Source organism: Alligator mississippiensis, chromosome 1 (assembly GCF_030867095.1).
Source record: "Alligator mississippiensis isolate rAllMis1 chromosome 1, rAllMis1, whole genome shotgun sequence".
Lineage (NCBI taxonomy): Eukaryota > Metazoa > Chordata > Crocodylia > Alligatoridae > Alligator > Alligator mississippiensis.
The window spans coordinates 62,003,136-62,019,168 of NC_081824.1; the positions used below are offsets into that span (position 1 = coordinate 62,003,136).

At 44.0% G+C, this 16,033-nt stretch overlaps 1 long non-coding RNA gene across 1 annotated transcript in view; it reads right to left on the minus strand.

Moving 5' to 3' along the window:
- Positions 1-1,471: 1,471 nt before the first annotated feature.
- The window catches only part of LOC106738538 (uncharacterized), a 46,638-nt gene continuing 32,076 nt past the window's right edge, over positions 1,472-16,033 (minus strand). The window contains exon 2 of the long non-coding RNA XR_002093231.2: positions 1,472-1,683. This is a non-coding gene — a long non-coding RNA (uncharacterized LOC106738538). The remainder of the gene's footprint in view (positions 1,684-16,033) is intronic.

Sequence of the window (16,033 nt, forward strand, 5' to 3'; positions counted from 1 at the left end):
TGGGGCACAGTTTGCAAGCAGTTATTTCACACTTTCAGACATGTATCCTGGGAATCCCCTGCAGGAGATCCCTGTGATATATGTCTCTGCACCCTGCATTGGGGCATATGCCTGCAAATAGGGAACCCTCACTGGGGATCCCTTGCTTGCAGACATAAACCCTGACTTGGGGTGCAGCATCTGTGGCCGTTGTCCTGGCAGACCAGGCCCCTGAAGTGGCAGGAGCCTGACCCTGAGGATACAATGGGAACAGCAATGTTTGGGGACACCAATGAAGTGGATCAGCTGTGCTGGGACACATCCAGCACAAGTGATCCCACTCAAAATATGACATCTGCTTATATTTTTTTCTGTACCTGCTTCTGCAAACATCAGCAATCTGCTGCAATCGGCATGACTCAGATTTGGGCCATGGCAAGAGAATAGTGAAGTGGGCAAACCACCACTTTCTTCATTTCTTTTTCTAAAATACAAAAATGATATAGCCCTACTTAGCCAATAGCACAAGGAATGAAAGATAAGAATGGCCAGGCCAAAGGACAAGAAAAAGCACTATAATCAGTGGCAGAGAAGGCAGCTCTAAATTGAAAAAATAAGCTAAAAGACATTCATGTCTCTTCTATAATAAAACTCAGTTAGTTTGGAGAGAAATATAGGACTCATTTGGGTTGGCAACACCTTTGTTTTAATTGTAAGTTTTATGATATTTGAGGTTTGGTTTGAAGCATCTGCTAATGGAATCCAACAGATTATTTAGGATAATCTCAAACCTTACCTGAAAACAAAGTTTTTGGCCCTCAGGTTCATGGAAATGTGAACCCTAAGGGCTCATAAACAAGGAGTTAAATAAAAAAGCAGCACAAAATGTATTGCTTTTAAGAACGTTTCATGCCTAATAAATGTTTGATCCCCCAAACTGGAACTTCTAATTAGCATCACTTATAAACAGAGTAATAACTTGGTTTTCCATTACTTTCAGAGCCATTGTCTAAACCAACCATTTACAAACACAGACATCAGGTTCATGGTGCCCTGCTGCGCTACTGCCATGCTCAGCTCTGTCTCATGCCAACAATGCATTTGAAGCATATTAATAGTACACCCATCCCTTTTTATGGTTTACATCATTACTCTTTTTAATTAAAATGTCACATCGCTATGTATGGCTATTACTAATTTACCAACACAGTAATGTAAGATGCAAAACACAAGTTTTTACAAGTAGAGTCAACACTATCAGAATAATGATAAATTTGAACTTACAATACTATCCATCCTCTTCCCTCCAGCTGCTATCTAAGTCAGGGAGAGTAAACAGCCTTCTCCCAGCTTCCTCATTTTCCACAGCTGAGAGTGTAGGATGTTTACAATACCTGTCACTCAGAGCTTCCACAAATGGATGACAAATCAACAGACCAAGTTCAGACTTCATCACTAACTACAGGAAATATCCATATATCACATCAGCAGAGAAATAAAACACTGCACGTTTATTTATCATAAAAGTCTTTGGCAAATTTTCCAAGAGTCCAAATTTTGTCCTTTTGTCCGTGCATTGAGTAGGAATTAGAAGGGGAAGTTCACAAGATCATTTAGCTGCAACATTTTTAGAAGACATCAGGCAGTTTTACAGTTGTATTTCAGACCACATCAGCTCACTCCTATCTCTTGATGAAGCTGTGCCTGCAAACAAAAGAGAATTCACCATATTAATGGCAGTTTCCATAAGTGCCTTAAAAATCAAGTGAAGGGGAGGGGATATGGAACACAAACAATACCTATAACATCTGTTATGCAATTTCCCAAGAAAAATTCCACATTTCAAAAAAGATTAAGCATAACGACTTAGAATGCCCAGTTAGAAGAATGTGGGCACAACCATAATTATTTGGAAGCCTTAGAGGAGTGTGGCTCTGGAACAATCTCCTATCAGGGACATGTGCCGAGAGGCAGACAATGTAGATGACTTCAATATGGAACTAGATACATGAGCACATAATGTGGCTGCCCACACTAGCAGGAAACTGAGCTTAGTAATCGAGGAGGTCCCCTCCCATGAGTGCATCGCAGGGAGGGAAGGTACAGTGGTACAGATGCACCCCCATTTGATCCCTGCTCCACCAACTGTATGAGACGGGCAGCAGCGCGTCTATCCAGCAGTGCTGAGAGGGTCTATTGAATCCAAGGCTCATTATCAGCTCCCCGATACCTGAAAATCTCTCCCTTTTTCAGAAGTGTTAATGACCTTCTTTTTTTAATGGTCTTAATGTTCTTCTATTCAAACTATCTTTTCTTCTGCGATGTTGCAGTCTGTTAGCCGTTCTCTATTTCACAGTCCTGCAGATTGTTTTTAGCTCTAGTTAAGAACCTTAACTCAGGTGTGGTAATACTAACTCAGATGTAAAAATGACTGACAGTGAAGTATTGGAGGCAAAATGTTCAAGAAGGCTAGATTTTGTTTTATGAATCTGAATAAGAGACATAAATTTATCTATAATAACTGCAGAAGCAATAACAGCATCTTTTGACTATTTTTTGCCCAGTTTGTTGTGTTTTTTTAAAAACTTTATATATAATCTAGTAACTCAGTGCACATTCCAATAGTCATATTTGGTTTTGCTTTGATATTAAACAATATAGCACTAGCCCCCTGGCATATTAAAAAGACACTCACTAAAAGCTTTACTGACACAATGTATTTTCTCCAGTTATGGGATATGCCACACCATCTGAACCCCCCATCCCATTAAGTCTCTGGCTCCCAGGTTCATGTTCCTGTCCCCCACCCATCCAACCCCTCTCTCTCACATCCCTGTCTAGAGCACAGATAGAAGCCCATCCTGGCTCACCAGCCTTGTAGTGGCACCTCACAGCCACTGCTCCTAGTCAGGCCCCTGCTGGCCAGCCCTTTAGTGGCAAGTCACAGCTGTGCAGGTAGGGGAAAAGTCAGAGGCTTTTAGCCATAAGGTGTCACTACCCAAACTCAAGCTAGCACTAAAGCCAATCAAAATTTGAGCAGCTCAAAGCACAACATGTAATAAGGCCCTAATAGATTTAAAGTAACACTTTAAATATCTTGCTGAAATTCTGCATATCACAAAGCACAGGTGCACTGTACACCTAGCATAGCACTCTTTTCTTTAGTGAACACTTGCTTTCTGTTCTCTAAAAGTTCAAACAGGTATGAAAGGTATAGTTTCCTTTAGCATTTGTTGCAGTAATCTAACCTTGTGATAAGGGTGGACGTAGTAAATCAGCACCCAAAATAAACTGTTTCAGTGGTCTTACCAAGCAAAGATAGCGAGAAATGCTCATGACTGGTGATATCTAGAACAGATGAGGAACCCATATAACTCTTGAGGGGAATACCATACTTTTTTTGTTTTGTTTTTTCGGTAGTTTTCCCTTTAGAATATTGTATTAGATTAAACCAAGATATTCACATAAAAGGTAAAATATTGGTATTAATAAAAAACAAAGCTAAAGGAACTTGATCTAGGCAATAATAGATGCCTTTTCAGTAGGGTAATAAGTTGAGGTGTGAAGAAAAGACAGCATCACACAGGAGTCTCCAAGTTCTTGCTTCCCACTGGAACACAATATGGGAGGAAGAAGCTTTACATACCTGCTGCTGGGGCCACAAGGGTAACAGATAATCCCAAAATCTCAAATTCTAAAGGAAAGGGGGAACTCCTCAAGCTCAGAAGCCATCCCCATAGCTACAGACATCTCTGGAGGCTTGCAGATGTAAAAACTACCCCCTTTATCTCTTTCAACCCCACCAGTGCCAGAGCTCTCTACCTGTACAGTATGCACCCATGACATGTACCAATCATTTAAAAACATTCTGGTCATTTTGGAGTTGGGTGTCTTGGGAGGCCCTTGACCTATGTTCATTTTCAGGCCAATTTTGTTAAATATGTGAAGTTTAGAGAACTCTGAAAAAAGCTGGTTACCCTTGACCCTAATCGACTATCTGGGGATCTTTGCCCATACAATGAAATAAAAATTTCACAAGAGGGAAGGATAAGCTCTTTTACTGGACCAACTGGGACAGAGTTAGACAAACTTTCAAATGCAAGACATTCTTCATCAGGTTCATCATGGCTACATGACTATAATAATATAGCAACAGTTCTACAGGTTGTCTGAAAGAAACCTACTAAGCTGCCACCAGGTGTCAGTACAACCTAGGAATTACAATGCGTCTCCTGTGTACCTGGTCACCAATATTTTTTCAACCCATTTCTTAGTGGATGTAAAAAGCATTACTTAACTAGATCTGGTGCATATCAGTCAGTATTTAAACATAAAGCTAGGATCAAATAAAAAAAAGTTAAAATTTGGTACACCTTGAGGCATGACCTCCGTATAGTATAAAATAATGTGCATATTTTCTGGATGTTGAAGGAGTACACGTACACACACACCATTAGAAAAGCCCTTATCACCTACCATAATTGAAGTCATCAGGGCCCAGCATTAGATCTTGTTTACCTTTGATAAAACTTTGTGTTATTTTGTGTCTGACTATAAAAACAGTATGTTACTACTTCATTACAACAGAGGTTTCAGCAAGACAAAAGCTATGCAATAATATTCTGCTGCCTACATTCTTATGTGTGTCATGTCCTTTGCCTCTAAACATGCCATCTAGAACAAATATATTAAGTTTACAGGGCACATGCAAAAAAGATTTATAACTTTAAGGCACTGGTTAAAAACACAGCATCCTTAATTTACAGCTACTTGGTTCAGTCCAGCAAAAATCTGTTGTTTTGATGATTAATAGTTAAAGTTTGAAGATTCAAGTGGCTAATACTTTATGTATAGATATGGAGGTTGTCCTCTAAAGTATGACCTAAGTAAATATCAGAAACTGACAACTGATTGAGAAACATAGGGTCAAACAATTCTTGATTTAAAGGGAGTAAAACCTAGCAACTTGCAATGTATCTATATTACTATCTAGTACTCTATGAATAATATTCAGTAAATAAAAGTATCAAATATTACATTCACTTGCGATTTATTTAGAAAGAGGGGTACAGTCACACCACAAGGTTAGGTGTTGAGAGCTTTCAAATACTAATCAAAGCTCAAAAATACTGATGGGAGCCATATAAGAAACTAGAACTTTGATACCAACTTGCTTTATGGTGTTGGGAAAGCAACTGATCTTCTTTGCTTTATCATTTATAAAACAGTTGATGTAAAGATGATGCGATGGTACCATATTTACTCAAATACAAGATGAGGTTTTTCTTCTAATCAGCATAGAAAAAAACCCTTGCCTTAAATTTGCATATCAGTAACCCCTCCCATTAAATACCTTAGCTATCATTAAACTGACGCTAAAAGCAGCATGTGCTCAGCCAAGGAAACCAACTATGAAGCTGACTGAATGAAGCCCATGTTGAACATGCCCATAAAGCATGTGGCCTATACTGGGCAAGCACACCAATGGAAACCTACCACAAGGCTAGGTTAGGGCAGCCCATCTGAATAAGATGCAGTGCCCATTGTGCTCAGTCTTCCTCAGCATCAATTTTTTCTCAAGTCATGGTGAACCACTACAACAAATGCATTTTGGATTTCCATTTCACTCCCACAGCTGAGCATTTCTTTCCCATTTCCAATGATTTCTGTTTCTCCACAAGCCTTAAACATCTGGCAAACATCACCAGACTTTTATGTAGCTGAAAGGGTGTCACCTTCTCTCTCAGCCTCTCATATGTGATTAATGTGACCCTGCCATCTATTGTTGGAGGGTCCCAGGACTTATGACAAGAACATCCAGGTCCATTCATGGTGGAGGCTAATTAGCACATCGCTCCTTTGCTGGGGGGTGGGGAAGGGTGTAATCTGGCGTGTGTACACACGCACACTAAGCAGTGTTGAACTCTGGGGTCACCATGGCTTGAAATGCTGTCAACTCTGCTGTGGTCCAGCTCAATGAACTATTTTATAAAAGTCATGAACCTTTTGGTTCTGAACTAATATCATGCACAGTTTGTACTATTTATAAAGTATATTTCATAGATTCATAGATGCTAGGGTCGGAAGGGACCTCAACAGATCGAGTCCAACCCCTGCCTAGGCAGAAAAGAGTGCTGGGGTCAGATGACACCAGCCAGATGCCTATCCAGCCTTTATGTTTATGGAGTATATGTCCTGAAATTTGCAACAGACAGGGTTGGGGGCAGTCAGACAAGCAGCAGTCTCCTCAGTGCCTGCTCTCTTCTCTGTTCCCACCCCTCCTTTACAGTCACATGCAGCTCACGTTTGCACTGTACAGAGCCTGAGCAGGGTCTGACAGTAAAGTGGAAGTGGAAGACAGGAAGGCTGCAGGGGAAAGAAGTTGTGGGGGCAGAGGGCCACCTGACCCTCCCAGGCACTAATTTACCTGGTGCAGCAGAGAGAGGGGAATGAATTCAAGACACTCAAATAATTAGATTCTACACCGGTAAAGCAATAACATTTATACATTTAATACTCTAATTATTAGGGGTGGCCATCTTATATTCAGGGTCATCTTGCATTTCAGTAAGGAGGGTATATTTGTGAAAATGAAAGCTTAAATGAATACTGGTGTGCAGGCTAGAGTTGCACATCAATAGGACAGTGTTTTATTTGCACTATGGCAAGGGCTTGGTACTATGTGGAAATCCTGTCTCCTATAAAATGTTCTCTTAAATCCAAAACTTCATCTTACTGGAATTGTAAGTGGATCTTGCCAGCATACTCACTTTGCATGGTTTCACATTTCACAATCTGCTGAACAAAAGCAAAAGCAAAAAACAAAACAAAACAAACAAACTACAGAAACCTCAAAACAAAAGCCACGTGGAAGGACGGAAACTTAGTTTGAAATATTTCTGCTTTCCAAAAATGAAGGAATATGGGAACTAGTAAATCATCTGGGATTTTGGATACATCAAAAACAGGACAATAGTAGGCCTGTGCGAATAGGGATGCATTCGATTCGGAGAATAGTGATTCAATTCAGATCACTGTCCCGAATCGATTTGGCCAGATCAGTTTTGGACGATTCAGCACCGATTCAGAGATTCAGATTGGCCAGGGAGAGGCAGGCACAGCCGGGTGGCTGCAGGTTCTGCCACAGCTCCTCTGGCAATGCTTGACTCTCTGGGCAGGGGAAGTCATAGGAGAAGCCCCCACGGTTGCCCTGCCCAGTCCCATCCCCTGCCTGGCCCCAGCACTCAAAAAAAGAAGCCCTGCAGTCACCAGCTGCAAGAGTGGTGATTGGGGCCTCTGGGAGCTCATGGCAGAACCCACCCACACAGTGCAGTGTGGCAGGGATCACCTCCTCCCCCCTACCCTCCCAGCTTGGCACCCATACAGCAGTTGCCCCATGGCACAGATGTAGTGCAGCTCGGAATGGCGCCACACATTGTCTGGGAGCTGGGGCCGCTGGGGCTGAGCACTACTGGGCTCCAGCTGACTGCTGGAGCTGTCCCAACTCCCAGGCAGTGCGCAGCGCCCTGCTGAGCCATGCTGCACCTGCGCCATGGGGCAGCTGCCGCACAGGTGCCAAGGGGGGTGCGATCCCTGCTGCCCCACACTGCACAGTGGGGCTCTGTCATGAGCCCTCAGAGGCCCTAATCGCCACTGCCAGAGCTGGTGAGCATGGGGGGTTTTGTTTGTTTGTTTGTTTTTTAAAGTATTGGGACTAGGCTGGGGCCAGGTAGGGGATGGGGCTCGGTAGGGCAGCCATAGGGGCTTCTCCAGTGGCTTCTCCAGCTGTGCATGCCTCTGCCCCAGCAGGGGGAGCCACAGGGGCTCTTCCCTGCTGCCACTTCCCCAGCTAGCAACCCCCCTCCCCAGCTGGGCCACTTGTCCCAGCCTCAGCCCCAATCCCTCCCTCCCCCCATGCCCTTTCCTTGCCTGCTCCCCCAACCCCAACAGACTTACCAGCTGGAGGCAGCAGTGTCAGATGCTTGTCTATGGCTGAATCTCCGAATCGGCCAAATCTTTCTGTAGCATCCAAATCGATTTGGAAAAGCTTCCAATTGATTTGGAGCTTTTACTTGGTCTTCCAATTCAATTTGGATTTGGAGATTAGGTCCCCAAATCAGGCCAAATCTCTGCTGAAGCAAAACAGCTACCAAAGCTTCATGCAGCCCTAGAGAATAGGAAGAACTATACTAGTATCTGCATTCAATTTTTATAGGCATGCCTCTATGCTAGTATGAACTAGATGTTTCTCAGAAGACTCCATCTGAAATTGTTTATCAATTTACAGTTTAGTGCAAACATGAAGGTTTAATGAAGCTTGCTAGGAACTGCAAGCAAATTTACTTTCAAAATGAAAATCCAAAAATTTTTTTTTTTTTTTATATAGCTCTACTTATTTTATGACAACAACTGGCACTTCTATGGGAAATGTCATGTGTAACCCCTTGTTTTGAGGATAAACTGGATTTTGTAGGTCTTCATTCATTTCTAAATAAAACAGAAGATCCTCAAGACTAAGTCTCCTTCCCTGCAGTTACTTTTCTTTGAAGATCTCAAATTTTCTATTACCACTTACTTCTACCTCATCCTCTATGAATGTTTAGATCCTGCCCCTTTTTTGGCACCACCGTTCAATATATTTTTATAGAAAGCCCAAATAATTCAAAGCTTAAAAATCCCTTTTGTACACTGAAAGTCTGATTTACATACATGATAAATATTATGCCATTTCTGGCAAAACTCTGGTTAGAAAGTCTTAAGAATGTTAGTAGAACTTCAGTGAATCAAAACTGGCACAGCATGTTGTAGTAATGGAATAGCTAATGCTGATGTTTCTTCCATTCTGCTGTGCGTGCAATACATTTTAAACACAAAAAGCTCAGTTTTAACAAACAATAACACAGCTCCAACTTTTGTCAGAAAACGTGTTTAAAAACAAGTAAAAGAACTTAAAATTGTATAAGCAGTCTTAGAATTTGAAAAGGTAGCTTGCCAGGTCAAAATTTAAAAGATTCCAGGTTTACCTGACAAACACGATGGCAATGCAAGCTCTAAATTCACAGAAGTTTGAAGCTGTTGGTACAGGTGTGATAGCACAAGCCTAAATCCCATAATGAGAAGATTGGCAAGAAAGCGGAGGAATAATGTATTTTTTAAGTATGTCGAGTGTCTGAGTATCAATCTTGCACACTGATCAGTTACTAATTAAAAGTAACTTTAGTTTATCTTCAAGTAAAAGTTCACCTTAGGAGAAGTAGGCCAGACCCCCCAACCCTTCCCTACCCTGTCAAAACCCCTATCCTCAGTTTGATTTTAACATTCCAGAACACGCAATTACCCCAACTGCCTGGTCTATTGAATTAATTTTGTTTGCCAGGCTGAAGTGTTCTGATACCTCAACAGTTAACAGCAGCACTTGTGTAACAGAGCAGATGGAAAAATCATGTCAGGGAGGGAGGTATCCTTTTTTTTTTTTTTTTTTTTTTTTTTCTCTCTCCTCCTCTCAGCTGAACAAGTTCTTCTAGATAAAGATGCACTTAAAGGACACTGTCAGCTAGAAATCCTGTCAATTTTCAGTAGCCAACAAGATTCAGGACTTATGCCTGTCCCCAGTCCCTATGATGCTTTGTGAAAGACAGAGCAGTGGTTCAATCTTTTTAGACTCAAGGAACCCCTCAGAAAATGTCAACTCTTACTTTTCACTTTTTCGCTTGACTACAGGAAAAAAATACTAGAGCAATTCTGTGGTGCAAAGAACTTTGAAAGAACACAGCAAAGTGTTTTCAACACTATGGATCCCTATTTGAAATCTCTGCATTTATTTTCTGAATCGTGTTTGCACACCTAACATTATGCAGTATCCCATGGAACTCCTGAAAGGATTTCAAGGCACCCCAGGGTGCTGCCCCAATTGGAGGAAATAAAAAAAAAAAAAAAAAAAAAAAAAAAAAAAAAAAAAAAAATCACTGACACACGAATAGGACAGAGCAAAACCAATTTCGCACAACAGTGCCGTAAAATGTACAAAAACTGAAAGATGTTGCTCTAATTTTTAATTTATAAGGCCATACCTGTGGATCCCTCCAGCAGCAGTAGTTTAATCGGTTTAAGATGAACAGTGTTTAAAGTTGATGACGTCTCTTTAGTAAGAATTCAAAAGTGCACTTTGCAGAAAAACTGTTTTGTTTTTTTTTTTAAATCAGTTTGAGAACTCTACATTCTTTAGTCTCTGTGATCTTAAAATCGACCACTGACCCCCATGTGCCTCTCCAATCAACACCCAGTTTCCCTTTTATCTCTAAGATCCCAGAACACTTTGTGTACGACTCATCTGGAGTTCCCTTCCCCCAGTCTCTCTCATCTCTTGCACTCAATTAAAAATGCTCTTGCTAAAGTCTAATATCTTTTTCCTTGGCAATTTTCAGATTCACTTCTCCAACCTCCTCCTTGAAGTTTCAACCACTTTAGACACAGTCAACTGCTCTTATAAGAACCTTTCCTCTCTTGACTTCTGACTATCCTCTCCTGGCTGTACCCCGCCAGTCTAATCATTCCTTCTGAGGGCCTTACTCATTCTCCCACCTGCTTTCTTGGAGGCCCTGTAGGATTCCTGTGCATACCTGATATTTGGTAATTTCATCCATTAAAAATCACATCCCACCTCTACAGAAACAGCTCAGAGATTTACCTGTATGCCAGACCTATCTCCCTCCATCCAAGCTAAAAATCTTGGTGCATGACATACCCATGGATGTTCTGAATTCAGCTGAAGCTCAACCTCATTTAGAGAAAAAAAAAATCCTTCCAACCTTCTCCTCACTCTGTACAGACACCATCACCTTTTAGTTTACAGTTGATCTGTAGTGAACAGAACACACCTTTGCCCTTTGGTGAGGGATGTGGGGGAAATCTTAGACTGGGTTCCACCATTTTTAAGCCAGTCTGTGTGCACCACACTTCTGTGCTGTCATAGTTATAGGCTGGTTTTGTGCACTGAACTTCGGTTCTGTTACGGGTATAGACTGGTCTCTGATTACTTATACTGGTAAAAGTGTAATGTCTGTACCTAGCCCCAGACTATAGCCAAAGTCTTGAAGATTTTTTTCTAAATAAGACCTCTAAGATGCAGTCTTTCCTTTCTAAGATACAGGCTTTCCTTTCTTATCCACAAAGGAAAGTCAATCCTTCACATTTTCTTCTTTTAAATAAATTACTACAACCTTTTTCTGGCCTTGCCAAATACCATCTTTGCCTGTCCATCTCCATTCCAAATGCTGATGCAAAGAGCTTTCCTAGTCCATTCTTCACCCCTCTGAATCCATCTACAGCAGGGGCGGGCAAGAATTTCAGGTGGAGGACCGCTTACCCAGTTTTGGTAGGCTGTCGAGGGCCTCATGGGTAGCCCCGCCCCTTGACAGGTGCCCCGCCCCATGGTCACCAAATTTGGGACCAATGACCCAATGTCTTGGGACCAATGTCCCAGGGCCAGCACCGGTGGGGCCCAAAGCAGGGCACAAGCTGGCAGGGGTCTGTGAAGCCGGGCTGGGACGCACCAGCAGGGAGAGGGGGGAGCTGGCCCAGCTCCATAGAGCCCCTGGCAGCTGGGACCCCGCGCTTCTACCATCCTGCTCTGGACCTCGCTGGTACTGGCCCTGGGGCACCAGTGCAGGCCCCGTGTACCCAGTGGCTCCCCACCCACTCACTCCCAGTGACCCCCAGCCCCGTGGTACAGGCGGGGGGCAGCGCACAGCCCCAACCCCCTGCTCGCTGGCAGGGAAGAAGCTGGTGCTGAGCACGGGGAAAAGCATCCCCTCGCCTGCCCCATGGCCAGCGCTCCCTGCTGCAGGCACTCGCAGCCCAGGCAGGGCTGTCTGGAGCAGGGACAGCCCCACGCAGGCTGCAAGCAGCTACAGCAAGGGGCGCTGGCCATGGGCAAGCGAGGGGCCACTTTTCCCCATGCTCAGCACCAGCTTACCCAGCCCTGCTGCCAGCCTAGGCTCCAAGCCAGCTCTGGGCTCACCCGTCAGTGGCAGCAGCTGCGGCCCTCCCAGCTTGCCATGCTGGACAGCGTTGGCTGCTGCTGCCTGACCAGAGCTCGCACGCTGGACAGCCCAGAGGTAACAGTGGCAAACACTGCCTGGTGCGGCAAGCAGGGGGGCTGCAGCTGCTGTCACCACGTGCAGCCCTGACGGGTGAGCCCGGAACCAGTGCGGAGCCCAGGCTGGCAGTGGAGCTGGGTCACAAGGTGGTGCTCAGCATGGGGTGGAGGGGGGAGAAAGCGCCCCTCCATCCCTCCCCACTCTGTGCCTGGAGCCCCGCTGTGCAGCCGCTTGCAGCCTGCCTGGGGCTGCTTGTGCCAGCTCTGGACAGCCCTGAATGGGCTGCAGGCGGCTGCAGTGTGGGGCACTGGCCACGGGGTGGGGAAGGAGCCTGGGGAAAAGCTGAGCACGAGGAAAAGCGGCCCCTCCCCTGCCCGGTGGCTAGCACCCCATGCTGCAGCCACTCACAGCCTGCAGGGCTGTCCGGAGCAGGCACAGGCAGCCCCATGTGGGCTACGAGTGGCTGCAGCACAGGGCACCAGCCATGGGGTGGGTGAGGGGCTGCTTTTCTCCCGCCCATGTTCAGCTTTTCCCCAGGCCACTTTTCTCTGGGCTCCTTCCCTGCCAGAGGTCCTCCCCTGCTCTCCCCCAACCCTTACCTCTTACCTGCAGTTGTGACTCAGGGCAGCCACATGGCCCCAGGCCAGAAGCCCCAGCTGGGGCTTCCGGCTGGAGGGGCAGGGTGGGGGGATGACACAGGTGGGCCCTGCTGTTGTGGGAGCCCACCAGGCTTCCCTTGGGTCCTACTGCCCTTGGTTCCTGTCATTTTTGACAGGAACCAAGGGCATATGAATATTAATTTTCTAAAGTTTTTAGGGTCCCTGCAGGCTGGATAGAATGGCCTCCGGCTTGCGGGCCATATTTTGCCCACCGCTGATCTACAGGCACTTCCTTCTCTGTTGAATTGTGTAGGCTACTGTTCAGCAAATTAATTCTGAAGGTCAAACCTATCCATATCTCACACCATTTCCTAATTAGTATTCAGAGTTCTTTGAGGGTGTCGATAAACAGGTGGATCAGGGTGATCCAGTCGACACAGTAGAACATCTGGACTTCCAAAAAGCCTTTCACAAGGTCCCCCATTTTAATGAAATAGGTAGTCATGGGATTACAGGGAAAGTTCATTCACTGACTAGAAATAGTCTTATAGAAAACAAAAGGTGAGCATAAATGGTCAGTTTTGGGGACTGAAAGAAGTGAACAGCAGGTTCCCCAGGGATCTGTATTCAGACTAGTGCTGTTTAATATATTCATTAATGATTTGAAAAAGGGGGTGAATAGTGAGATAGCCAAATATGTGTATAACCCCAAATTATTCAAAGTGATAAAGACTGGTGAACTGTGAGGAACTACAGAAGGATCTAGCACTACTGACTGAATGAGAAATTAAATGGGAGATAAAATTTAATGTAGGTAAGTGTGAAGTTATACAAATGTGCAGGTATAGTTTTGGTTATTTTTGATCAACAATGGGCTCTACATTAGCTGTTATCACACAAGAAAGAGAGTTAGGAGTCACTGTGGAGAGTTTAAAACGTTAGCAATTAGGGGACTGTAAACAAACAAACAAAAAGTATCGTTACGCCCTTTTATAAATCCATTGTGCAGCTGCACTTTGAATACTTTGCCCAGGTTTGGTCCTCACACCCCAAGAAGACTATAGAAGAACTAGAGAAGCTACAGAGCAACAAAGATGATCAATGGTATGGAGGAGCTTTCATGAGAGGAGAGACTACAGGCTAAGACAGGCCTATTCAGTTTAGAAAAATAGATGCTTGAGGTGGGGAGGGGGGCACAAGGGTTCACAAAACACTAAATGGTGAAGTGAATAGAGCAAATAATAAATCCCTCTCTCACAGTACAAGACTAGGGGTCATGAAATGAATAGGTATACATTTAAAACTAACAGAAGGAAGCTCTTTGTCACACAGTGTATTTAAAGTGTGGAACTCATTGCCACCAGATGTTGTGGAAGCTGACAGTTTAGCCAGATTCAAAAAAGTGACTGGACAAGTTCTTGGAGGCAAGGGACATCACTAGCTACCGAGAAGAGAGAGGCTCACTAACTATTGAGCTTGGGAGTTATGGGTACAGTCTCTGAATCAGAACTTTCTAGCCCTTAAATGCCGCAAGTGGGAGAGGAACGGGGGGGGGGGAGAAAGAGATAAAACCCCGTGGTCATACCCTGTTTACTCTCCCTTTTTAGCATCCACTCTCTGCCACTGTGTGACCCAGAGTACTGGACAAGATTCTACAGTCTCACTGCATTTTAAAGTAAACACCTCTGTGCTTCTTCCAGTGTTGTCCCTCCTCTTATATCCACAGAGCTACTCTATCCACCTTTGCAGCCCACTTTATGTGCTACCACCCCTTCCTTTCCCTGCTGCCACGATGTCTACAAACAACAAAACACTGGCTAGGCTACAGACACACTGACATCACTGTCCATCATGTTAAGTAATGTTGCCTTATTTCCTTTTATTCCTCATCTGTCTGCCTTCATCTGTTCTCTCGTGTCTTCTACTTGGATTTTATGTCATCTGGGGCAGGAACCATCTTTCTGTCCTTTCTTTGTATTGAGCCTAGCTCAATGAACCCCTGTACCATAACTAGGTCTGCTAGCCATACAAATAAGAGTTTATTTAATAAGCAGATACACACAAAATATTTACAAAAGCTGTGGCCATATAAACCTCAGGCTTCCAAGCTACCAAATCCTAGAAAGCAGTTACTAGCCTTATTTGAAGCTTCAGAGTTTAAACTAGCGATAATCCTACTTCACTGTATATACCCAAATGACAGTTACCCAGCCACGCAAGTGCCATTTTTGGATAGAACAGATAGAGAACAATGAGGGAAACTTCTCCCTTACTGAGAACACCAGTTTGGGCTACAACCAATGGCCCCCGCTCCCTTCCAGAGTAACATCCCTTTCACTTAATTACATGCCCTCTAGCTTATTCTCTTCCTCCTGGCCCCAGCTATCTCCTGTGCTTGGCTGCCCAGAGGGCCAGGTTCAGGAGGAAGGCTCAGGGGGGACTGGGTCATGCCTAACCTGGTTCTTAGAGCACTGTGCGGTGAAGATGGGGAGCTCTGATTGAGGGGGCCTTGAACCAATGTCTCCTGCTTCCTGGGCAAGTACAGTAACAACTATGTGATTGGCTGAAACACTAGAGGGTTGTCCCCCCCCCCACACACACACACTTTTTTTTTTCCAGGTAATATTTTGAACTTTATTCTCACACAAAGAAGGTGCATATGTAGCTGCATACCTGCCCAGCTAGCACATATTCTCAGTAGTTATGGGGACATATCCACATTGCACATAAAATAGGACCGTGAACTGTGCCAAAAAATGTAGTTCTGCAACTGGATAATTGCCATTTAGGTATGTAAAGTAAAAGGATTCTTACAAATTAAGAGTTAAAAAGGTCATTTTCCAGAAATGTCTTCACAAAACTCCCCAGTACATTACCCTTTTTCTTCCCGAACAGGGATTTTTAATTAAAGTTTTTGTATTGGTATTTCTGTGATACTCATCATCACTCCGGTATCTTACCAACACAGAGGATAAAGTTGCTCATCTGTATAAAAACAACAGTTGCTGAGGGATGTAAACAAGCATAGTTTCAATTTTATACAAACTCAGTTGAGTTCCTGTTTGGCAAAGTCAAAAACGTGAAACCAAAGGAGATCTGGCACCACATCCCATTTTCTCCAACCCCGCCTAATACAAGGGGTTCAGGCAAACACTATAGTTCTGGTTTTGGCTCCACTCCACATAAACTGAGTACTTTCACTCCCCAGACTGTTTAAGCAGCATTAAACATCATGTTAAATTTAATCAAATTTCACTTTGTTGTCTCACCCCTTCCCCACATTAGCAGATTACTGCTGAAGCAGGCAATGAACACATGGCTTCTCCCACTCATTAACATCACAGGCACACTGTGGCA